We start from the raw sequence: 7,848 nt of genomic DNA, 5'->3' as shown, positions 1-7,848 counted from the left end.
AGTGTGCGCCGACAACGCGACGAACATCGTTCAAAATGTAGTGGGAAAGTATCTTGTGGAAAGCATTTGGCGGGAGTTTGTCCATTACCGTGAACAAGAGCGGAAGTTACGAGCGTTTCGTTTTGGAAGTGGCGATCTTCTCGAGATATAGTATTACGAATGGGTCAGCATCATCAGTGATTTGAACTGGAAAATTTGGGTGAAGGTTGTTGCATTAACCGATTCGTGAGTAGCATTACAAACTCAGTTTAAATCTAAATCGAATGAGTTGAACAAGAGCTTCTTATAATCATTAAATCCGACAACCCATGATTTGCATGATGATTTTCAATTATCTGTAGTAGTCGCAAATTATCCCGCAATTGTGATGTTTTTCCTTTTTTAGTTGTTCATGCTCATTTTTTGACTTGTATTTTAGATACTAGGATGGTGTAAATATGAAAGTTGATGCTCATTTTTTGAGAGACAGATACGATGTGATACAATGAAAATTTTTTGAGTTTCAAAATATTTGTTTAATTTCTACTACATTCAATTTCTAAAACATTTATTTCAATAGAATATTTTTTATTTGTGGTATGAAATATTTGCATTTATTTTAATTGGGTACAATCATTGTTCTTGGTATAATTATATGATTTTATGAGAATTCCTTTCTTCATCGTCACGACTGAAAACGTTTCCTGAAGAGATTTCAGTCTTAGTAGGATTAAACAGGTATACGAGGTGTGGCTATTAAGTAACTAGACGCTGCTACAGAAAAAGTACGCCTGCGTCAAATGTTAAGGACTCTCAGCTATTTAGTATGAATCCTACTCTTCAGAACGCGATGTCTACAGGAAATGCAGGAAATTCAATGTAGCTGTAGCTTCCGTTTGTATAGTGGATGTTCTTTCACAATCGATAGTTGTGAACCTGGAGAAACTTATAATTCATTGAAGTAAATATATGGCTATGAATGATTATCGCGTCGACGTGTTTACAAGAAAACAAAGATGTTGAAGGTGGATCTGTTTTGTCCCCATTTCATACTGCGATACTGGAGAACCACAGCTGATCCATCAATTCCACTCCTTTCAAAAAGTATAGAATGTAGGATGACTTCAATTAGCAGAAATCTTCGTCTTCTATTCCATATGCACCCAGGTGTAAGTGCTATGGATTTCCTCAGTGTTTCAAACTTCGAGAAAATGTGTCTCGGCTCCTGTAGGTTTTACTTCTATCTATCTATCTTTTCCAATAATTTTTTCATTGTAGCTGATACCACAGAAGGGATCGGGTTCCATGAAGGGTTTATTTGTCCCTGCTTTAGCGAGCTTACCAGCTATATTATTTCCCTACGCTTTGGTGTATAATTGAATCTATTGTAGGGTAATTTATTTCTGGATCTATAGGAATTAATGAAAATTTTAACATGCGAAAAGTGCGTGCACATATAAACTACTAAAATATTGATTGAAAATGACTAGAAGTGAAGAAAAATGTTTCTTGGATATACCAATAATTGGAATAGGTCCTGGTGTCTGGTTCTGTTGTTTCTTATATAAGAAAAAATGAGAGTATTGAGTAAATTCGTCTTGTAAGCTCAATAACAAACAATTTCATTTTCGTTTATGATGTTTACAAATTCCATTGTTGTAACCGAGACCCAAGGAGCTCTGCTTTGGATCTTGATAAATGTTATTATCTAACTCAGCTTGATTGATTGAATTTGAAAGTTTGAAAAGTTTTTTCTTGAGATTATTCGTCCAAACTACCACATTCATTTTATAATTGCTTTCTAATATATTTTCATTGGATTTATCGGATCTAATAGTATATAGAATATCTTTCATAACTAATATTGACTTATAGATATTATCATCTTTGCTGAGTTCTTTCCTTACCATTGGGAAACAAAATGATATACGTTATCGCCGGGTTAATATTTCAGTGGAACACATCAATTCTTATCTCGGTTCGTTATGGAAAATCCATATTAATAAAGAATCTACAATAGGTGTTCTCTTCTTTGAAAATAAAATTAAAAAGATGTTTGCAATTTCTTCCCAACATTTTAATTGAATTTGAAACGAAATATTGGACATTAAGTAAAAATTATTAATATTAAACTTAAATAATATTTGATTGAAGAAAGATAATTTGATGATTTTATTTCTCAAATTTAAAAGTTGGATGAGTATTTATTGGTTTATCAATATTGGGGTGGAATAAGTTACACTTCTACAATTTGTTTCATTGTCTTTTTCCACTTGATTAGAAAGCGAAGTTACTGAATAAACCATAAGACAAAATAAATGTTAATGTTAAAAGGGATCACGAAGTATCTCTAGAGAACGTATTTTACGAACTAGTTTGCAAAATAACAAGATACCCTTATATAAATGATTACTTTTTACTTTTTTTACTTTCAAATTGATGGCTATTGTCGTTGTAAAATAAAGAACGGACACCTGGGAAGTAATTAAAAATTATGAACTTTTAATTAAAAGCATGAGAATCGTTTGGTTCATTATGAAACTGACACCTCATTTTGCAAAAAAAGTAAACATAGCAACACTTTCCAAAAAAGCGGAGTTTGCCTGACGGTGTTTGAAAAGGAAACATAATATCTTTGATAAGAGGATAATTGAGTTTTTTTAGTAGTAATGAGGATATTTGGAAAACAAACATAATATCTTTGTTAGAATATCATGTTAACACTTTCTTGATGTAGCTATCGGTATATCCAGCACATCAAAACTGATCTATGGAATTTTGAATGAATAAGACATAAATAACTATATAAAAAACTTCAAGAAATTAAATACTAGATTATGATTATTTCCAAAATTACTATCCACTCTTGAAGAACAAAACCACTATCAGATCTAATCTAATGCCATTTGTGAGTAACTGGAATTTTTTTTCCGAAACGTGGTTCTGTCTAGATCTATCTGAGGAACGAAATTTCAGATTTGTCTTGCCATACGAACTTCATATTTTTCACTTTCATCGATTTATGTTATAGATTTAGGATTTTATGACAAATTTAGTATAATAATCGGTCAACATCCTAGTGCTTTTCCACTCTTATGATTTCCTAGACATTTTACAACGTTTTTAAGATATTCGCTTGGACCCATTTTTCACGATAACGGTTTGTTTTTTATTATTATCCACAAAGAAAATAACAGAATTTGACATGCCTTAGTCGAGGCCTGAAAATTAGAGAGAAATACATATCAACAGCATGAGTGAGAGCTACAGAAGGAATATATCTCCAATATACAAGAAAACTACCTCTAAGCTAGTTTCGGAAGCGTCAATTAATAAACAACAGAAGTGTTTAAATTCGATTTTCAAAATCTCCATCACTCCAGTTGTATCATTATAATACACCAAGTCTCCATCTTTAGAATAGTACGATTTTTAAAAAATTCGTACTGAACACACTTTTTTTATTACCACTACACCAACACTCACAATTACACTGTCTGATATGAGCGTTTTGATAGACAAGTTAAAAGCTTCACTCTTTGAAGACAATAACAGGTGAAACTAGAAGATCTTTGAAAAGATTGTTTTATACTTTGAAAACCTTAGAGAGAGACACCAGATCAAACTGAAAATAGAAAAAGTAGTAGCTAAAGCAGTGATATTGAAGAAACTGTGTTGTTCAATCAAGAAATTTTATTGATAGGTTCTAGCAAATAATAATATTTTTCTGGAAAATTCTGTTTCCAAAATTGAAGTAAATAAAATCAAATACTTATCATTCTTACCAATTACGAGTATATCTATACAATTTATATATTTATTCAATCAACGAGCTTTTATGGACACTTATTTCAAATTAACACAAACTGAATGCTATAGAATTTACGATGGGCCATTTAAATCGTTTATAGAGATTCTAAAACGTCCAGGAATCCCCTAGGATCTTATCGTTTGTCGCATGGAAGTTTACTTGACGACGCCAGTTAATATTTTGGTTTCGTCAAGCCAAATTATATCTATCAATTGAATTTGGTAACGAAATTCGATATTGCATATGAATGGTTCGGAGCTAAAGCGAGTTTATCGAATTTTTGAATAACCATTTTCCACAATCAAATTGCCTCTCTGTAGAGCGTGGGTCAACAATCAGCTAGAGCAACACAGCAATAGAATTTTTGACATTCTTGCTGCGGTTTCTGATAATTCTTCCAAAAATAAACTGGTGTACAATTTGTAATTTCTCTGACGCTGTATGTATTTACATTTGAATTTCTTTTGAATTTTTGAATAATTGATATTTTGCAAATATTTGATGTTGTAGAGGATAAGAGGTGGGGATCTCCACACCCAATCCTCTCCAACATTAAATATAATTAGTTACAAAATACTGACAATAATGAGATCTTTCATAACGAGGTAAGTTATCACAAATATCTTGCTAAAGTCGCTCAATATTTTGAGTATGAGCCTAACCTAACCTAACCTTACCTTACCTAACCTAACTTAACCTAACCTAACCTAACCTATCAACATTTTCAACCTCGAAAAAGTGTGTGAAGGAATAATTTCCGCGCCCTATATATACGTATTAAATTAATCAGAATAATTTTCTTCACGACATACTAAAATTTCAAGAAAATCGGGCATATGCAATCTAAACTAAATACTAAAACTTTTGTAGTTTTTGGGCATAAAGCAAACTTGTTTCTCTGCCTTTATTCAATTGAAATGATAATGATAATATCAATAATAATAACCCAACTGGGCTATAAACGTGACATTCCATTATAATCGATTAACAATTATCAAAAGTTGAAAGTCCATTTTTACTTTCATGTCGTTATTCCTCAGAAATATATTTATGGATATTCATTCTAGTTGACTACATTTTGAATTAAATCTTTTACATTTTATTTTTTGCGTTATTATCGTGAATCAGGTTGAGTTACTTTTTCAAAATATGTTCATTGTCCATAAATTATTTTCTGGTTAAGAAAACATCTCAAATTTAACTTTAAATTCGATTGCTGATACGTTAGCTATATACTAAAATAAATTTCCTCCTAGTATTACAACAGTCGTATTAGAAAATTAAGTTCCTAGGCGCGCGATTTTCTAAGGCGCGTTGGTAAATATTTAGATAACTTTGTGTCATCTATACGTCACATAAAAGACGAGATTTTGTTTTCAGGCTTATCAAGTTTACTGGAAAGTTGCGCCACCGTGATCTGATGTGAGTGTACTGCTCAAAAGTATGTCGAGAAATTGTATTGTTTTCTATAATTTGATGGAGTTTCTTTGACATCCCATTCTTCTAGTTTGGCAACTCCAAACTTTCCTTCTCACAAATTTATTCCCAAAGATTTAGAAAAGCTTCAGATACAACTTTCAATAGAGTACAATTTCTATATCAATATGTATTTTATGATGTCATAGAATTCTATTGAAATTCATGACATTTATCTATATTGAATTCTATAATTTCGAATAATACGGTAGATACGGTATTTTTTTTAAAGGATATACGAGGTCTGGTTATTAAATAACGAGACTGGTTCCGAAAAAGGGTTTTCACACACCTTCCAATACGTTTTTTCCATTTATCGAGGCAGTGCTGGAAGTCTTCTTTGGTGAGTGCAGTTAGGAGCTCTGCCGTTTTTTGCTTTATCGCTTCCATTGGCTCAAATCCCTTTTCAAAGCAGATCTTCTACTAACCTTTCAAGGAAATCTGAGCAGACCCGTTGACGCAAGAGCTTTTGGTCAAGAGTCAGATTTCTTGGTACAGACTTTTGTCATGTGTAATTCCTGGTGTAAAATTATTCTAACCGTTTCTTTATCGGCGTTTACAGCCTCGGCAATCATCCGGATGATCATTCGACGATCTGCACGCACAATTTGGTTGATTTTGATCGCTATTTCCGGAGTTGAAACAGTCACAAGGCATCCTGGGCGCTGGTCATCTTCAATGCTCACTCGGCCATTACTAAAGCGCTACACCACTCAAAAACACGCGCACAATATAGAAAATTGTTCCCATAAATCTCTTGCAACAATTTATAGCACTTAGTCGGAGTTTTTTTCAATTTAACGAGAAATTCGAGATTGATACGTTGCTCCATGTTCGTCTCAAACCGCTATTCTGAAATCTATCCTCTAACGACGTTTATCATTCGCGCTTTGTTTTTTCTATCACACCAATACACTAATCAGTGCAGTTACAGGATTCGAATATTGTCGTGTAGATGTAGTCTGGCGCCATGCTGAATTGTCGGTTCAAATTTGAAACGCTTCGCTCATGACGTCACGCTGGAATCAGAATATTTTCTTAGCCATAAAGACAAGGTTAGATTTATACGTATTTACTGGGCTTCTGGGCGTTTCTGATCTTTATTATATTTCGCCGTTATGATATATTTGACCTAATTGTTGTTACTTTCTTTTAAAAGATTGTACTTCCTATTATGAGGTCATAATGTTGCTACAAAAACACTAAGCGAAATACCAAAGAAGGTATTAAATACCTTGGTTTCCGAAAAAAAAAGGCTTGGCGAATCTTGTTCACAGGATCTTGAGATCGAGCTTCGCTTCAAACGCAGAATATGGTGAATGAAGATTTGTTTCATTCATTTCGAAGGAGGTAGTTCCATATAAGGTAACGTTTTTGAACTTTATTTACCTATATATGATTCGATCAAGGAAATATACCCATAATATATTAGAAAAAATATTATTAAATTGAATAATTTCATGATTTTGTTAATCATATTTTAAATAGTCTCTTATTTCACGGAACTGGCAGGAAATTTTATTCCTTGTAAACCGCACGCGGTCTTAAAAACTTGAAATTTGACTTAAATTCAATGACCATATAAATAATACATAATATATAAGCATGTACATATATGCATCTAATTTTGGTTGAAAATAAATAGAAACAGGTATACAGCATACAATATATTTCACATTTTAATTCCATTGTGTAATTATGTAATAATTTGTTTTTAATGCTCTATATATTGATGCTTTTCATGTATCCTCTCAGTTGGATTCCATAGAGCAACATTGGATTTAGTATATAGCTGCATACTAAATTTTTTTTAGTATGCAGACTCAGTATGCTTGAAAACCAGTAATAATGACAATAATTTCCTTCTATTTTTTCTTTTATATGCCAAAATATTTGCAGGTTATACCAAATTTTAGTGTTACCATTTATTGTTGAGATTTATCGTTCTTCCATATCTTTAAGGTAATTGAATTTAAAGCCAACTAAAATCTTGTTAATGGAAACATTACTATCCAGAAGAGAAGTGGTTACTGGAAGTCATAATTAAAAAAGTCCTTATTATTATTGGTTATCAAATCTTCTTTAGCTCTGGCTGATTGTAGGTTGAGACGTGATTTCCATTATTTCACGCTAGTCACGCCAAATTGAACATTTCCATGATCTATCTGGTATATTGCGTGCTCTAAGTGTGAGACACTGTCGATTAGTTGTTTCTCCGAATAAACTAGCAGAACCAGTCCAAAACTACACTGGCGTCGATAAGAGGGGTTCAGGTGGAGCAGTCGCTTCTCCACTTTCCGGGGAAAATATAATTGAGGCTGCACCTAGAAGACATGCGGTAAATAGTACGGCATATGCATTCAATGAGGTAACAAACTAGAATTTGTCTTTGAAAGCACTAAATGAAACAAGACGCAGATATGAAAGCTTGTGAGCAGCTCAAAACACACTAGATGTACTCTGTGCTCTGGAAAATATTGAAGCTCTGAATCTAACTCAAAAATTGATGGAGATGCTCACGAATTGGTCACAAAAATCATCAAGTTTGGGTGTACATCTGTATTGAATGTTATAAATCGATT

At 32.7% G+C, this 7,848-nt stretch overlaps 1 protein-coding gene across 1 annotated transcript in view; it reads left to right on the top strand.

The window, feature by feature from the left end:
• LOC130901880 (uncharacterized) overlaps positions 1 to 7,848 on the top strand; it is a 167,319-nt gene continuing 159,471 nt past the window's right edge. The window contains exon 1 of the mRNA XM_057813535.1: positions 1 to 225. The gene's annotated coding sequence lies outside the window, so the exon portion shown is untranslated. The remainder of the gene's footprint in view (positions 226 to 7,848) is intronic.

Source organism: Diorhabda carinulata, chromosome X, assembly GCF_026250575.1.
Source record: "Diorhabda carinulata isolate Delta chromosome X, icDioCari1.1, whole genome shotgun sequence".
NCBI classification, from domain to species: Eukaryota; Metazoa; Arthropoda; class Insecta; order Coleoptera; family Chrysomelidae; genus Diorhabda; species Diorhabda carinulata.
Note: the sequence above shows the minus strand (reverse complement) of the source record. Positions and strands in the feature narration are given on the sequence as shown.